Source organism: Cyprinodon tularosa, unplaced genomic scaffold (genome assembly GCF_016077235.1).
Source record: "Cyprinodon tularosa strain WSP-4 unplaced genomic scaffold, ASM1607723v1 ctg425, whole genome shotgun sequence".
Lineage (NCBI taxonomy): Eukaryota > Metazoa > Chordata > Actinopteri > Cyprinodontiformes > Cyprinodontidae > Cyprinodon > Cyprinodon tularosa.
Genome location: NW_024039147.1, coordinates 333,125 through 337,250, shown reverse-complemented (window position 1 = coordinate 337,250; position 4,126 = coordinate 333,125).

The following is a 4,126-nucleotide window of genomic DNA, read 5'->3' as shown; positions in this document are numbered from 1 at the left end:
CTGCATGACTGCATAATTTGGGTTTATTTGTATGTTTTAGAAAGCAGAAGTATTACATTTGTGGGGGTTTTGATCAAATTGAATCTTCTGTAAAATGAATTACTGAACCTTTACACCCTAGCTAATCTGAAATGACAGCCTCGTCTCTCAATTTGTCACACCTCTGTGCTCATCGGCACAAGCACACACAAGACAGCCCTGTTACCACAACGCTGTAATTATCAGTGCAATAGAAACAATGTAGCTGTAACCAACTTTGGATTTTAGTTGGTGTTTAAAAAACAAGCTGCTTTGACGTCACTTTTTCCATATAAAGTATGGTTTAAAGTTTAAAACTATCTAACCTCACCACCTCTGTAAATTAAAAAAACATTATCCTACACTTTGCAGTTTGAGGTATTGTATGTCAAACATTTACAGCTCATATGCCATATTTCACCTTAATATTTCACCTTTTTTCTTGGTTTGCATAAGAAAAAAAATGACAGATTGTTTTATTTCTGTTATAAACCTAGTACCCCAAGATTTAATACATCATTTTGAAAAAGTTATCAGACGAAAAAGTAAAAAAATCTACCTGAAATCTTATCTCAATCATTCTTATAAATTTGCAACATCATGTTTGAGACCCATGTTAAGATATTTTGAAAATCCAAAATAACGTATGTGCATGTGACTCCACCTTGACTCTGCCAGTCCTCTTTCTATTTGCTTACAAAGTGTGTTTGGCACTCAGTTCAAGACTCCTTTCAAGGTACTTTTTGTGGCTCTCCACCAGCTATTCTTGTAGTTCATGATGTCAGTAACCCTCTCAAGCAGTTCACCATCATTTACCTGTCTGTCAACCACCATCGCTCATCTGCCTTTCAGGTCTCCTCCATGAAAAAAACATTAGGGAAATCATTACAAACAAGCACCACTCACTGTTACTTGCCAATCTCAGTATTCCTGGGTATACATTCCTTTTCTCCGTTTGAACTTCATCTCTTGGACAGTAAGTCAACCCTGTTATCCAGAAATTCAGCCATGTCTCAGTTGTATTCTCCCTCTCTAAAGATCACATATCACCATGTCATCCTTAATTTCTATATTTATTACTTTGATACTATGAGAAGTATAATATCCATTTCTTGTGCCATAAACCATAGTAAGAATTTTGGCCCTTTGGAACCAATGTCAATGCTTTATATTAAACATAACTATTGGGCATGCTGATTGGACACTCAAGCTTCTGCAACCCTCCCCATCCAAAGACCCAATCTCAAGACACTCTTACAGTTGTGGCTTTGAACCCCATGGTACTTTGAGAATAAAGCAAATATCTAAGGCCTTTCTCCTTCTCCTTGGTGACTACTCTCTGGCCATATTAGAGAGACACATCATGGCCCCGAGCCCAGGGGCTAGAACCCCAGACTGACCAAGGCTAAGAGGACCTGTTGGCTGACATCAGAGACAAATAACTGTAAAACAGACTGTTTGCAACATTCCTGTTATGAAAAGTTCTGTGTTTACACCTTGAAGCTTTATCTGTCTGGTTCTTTTACTGAAAAGAGATAACACGGGACAAACTCTTTAAATAATATTTCACAATGTACACTATATTGCCAAAAGTATTTGCTCACCTGCCTTGACTCACATATGAGCTTAAGTGACATCCCGTTCCTAATCCATAGGGTTCAATATGACGTCGGTCCACCCTTTGCAGCTAGAACAGCTTCAACTCTTCTGGGAAGGCTGTCCACAAGGTTTAGGAGTGTGTTTATGGGAATTTTTGACCATTCTTCCAGAAGCGCATTTGTGAGGTCGCACACTGATGTTGGACGAGAAGGCCTGGCTCTCAGTCTCCGCTCTAATTCATCCCAAAGGTGTTCTATCGGGTTGAGGTCAGGACTCTGTGCAGGCCAGTCAAGTTCATCCACACCAGACTCTGTCATCCATGTCTTTATGGACCTTGCTTTGTGCACTGGTGCACAGTCATGTTGGAAGAGGAAGGGGCCAGCTCCAAACTGTTCCCACAAAGTTGGGAGCATGGAATTGTCCAAAATGTCTTGGTATGCTGAAGCATTCAGAGTTCCTTTCACTGGAACTAAGGGGCCAAGCCCAGCTCCTGAAAAACAACCCCACACCATAATCCCCCCTCCACCAAACTTTACACTTGGCACAATGCAGTCAGACAAGTACCGTTCTCCTGGCAACCGCCAAACCCAGACCCGTCCATCAGATTGCCAGATGGAGAAGCGCGATTCGTCACTCCAGAGAACGCGTCTCCACTGCTCTAGAGTCCAGTGGCGGCGTGCTTTACACCACCGCATCCGACGCTTTGCATTGCACTTGGTGATGTATGGCTTGGATGCAGCTGCTCGACCATGGAAACCCATTCCATGAAGCTCTCTGCGCACTGTTCTTGAGCTAATCTGAAGGCCACATGAAGTTTGGAGGTCTGTAGTGATTGACTCTGCAGAAAGTTGGCGACCTCTTCGCACTATGCGCGTCAGCATCCGCTGACCCCGCTCCGTCAGTTTACGTGGCCTACCACTTCGTGGCTGAGTTGCTGTCGTTCCCAAACACTTCCATTTTCTTATAATACAGCTGACAGTTGACTGTGGAATATTTAGGAGCGAGGAAATTTCACGACTGGATTTGTTGCACAGGTGGCATCCTATCACAGTTCCACGCTGGAATTCACTGAGCTCCTGAGAGCGACCCATTCTTTCACAAATGTTTGTAAAAACAGTCTGCATGCCTAGGTGCTTGAATTTATACACCTGTGGCCATGGAAGTGATTGGAACACCTGATTCCAATAATTTGGATGGGTGAGCAAATACTTTTGGCAATATAGTGTATATCTATTAAATAACCATGAGACATGACAACAGATTTTGATAGAAACTGTAATTTGTCTCAGACCAGAGAAGTTGCTTTGAGTAACAGAAAGCAGCGCTTACCAACTGGGCTCATATCGCCTGAAGTGGCCTCGATTCACAGTTAGACAAGCATTTTATACAACTCAAACATGCCACATCATCACATCATTAACGTTTGCAGATGAGGAGACATTCATGGCTCCAGCCTTATGAAATATCACACTTTGTTTTTGGATCAAGAACTCCGCTCTCATTCTTTTCCCAAATCATTCCCAAATCTTTTCCAGCTTTGTCTTTACTGTTGAGTAAAGACAGAACTAACAAGATAGACCATATGGTACACTGTGCTACATGTTTGAACTATGGCTTATAAAGCTAGCACAAGCTTATTTCACTAAGGGTTTACACACTAATATAACGCTAACGTTTATGTGTTTTCTCATATGTTCGTAACATTTTGATTACCAAATTATCAATATAAGACATTTAATGGAAGCCCTCTTGTCTGTTAGCTCATTCAAAGAAGGTTAAAAATCAATTCACTAAAGGTTATTAATTCCTGATTAAGCTAATCATTTAATTAAACATTATTGTGCCAAATTATGTTTTATTCAGCTCCTTCAGTAACATTTTTATTGATTTAAAATCATTCCGATTGCTCTAAACGAGTTAAAAGCTAAATCACATTCCAAATTCTTCAAGACAAACTTTGGATCTCAAATATAAAATCCATGCTAAACTGTGATATTATTGCATCCTCTCACTGATTATGGTTTTCATCCATGTTTTTACTTCTTCTTTGTAACAGTCGCTTAGTTTAATTGGGTTTCACTAGTATAGTCAACATAAATACTGTCAGACAAATGGTTGCAATATGAAAAATAAAATAAGATAGACTACATTTTCTAAATTCACTGTGAAGCTTTAAAAAAAGTCTGTTTAGCTGTTACATTAAAATGGGTTAATAACTTTTGTGTCTGTTTCCGAACTTATTTGACTTAAGCTATCATACATAGATTAGACTATTTTATTTCAAATAGTTCAAGATAGCATAGGATCATATGGGCTCCCCCCATTATGGACATTTCAACTCAGTGCTGTGTCTCCCGAGCCGGTTACATCATTAGGTACCCCTCACACCATCACCATGGACTGTTCTCCCTGCTTCCCTCTGTGAACAGGCATTGCAACATCTGCTGCAGGGCCAGTAGGTTCTGCAACAGCTTTTTCCCCACTGCCTTCAGACTATTGAACTGTTAAA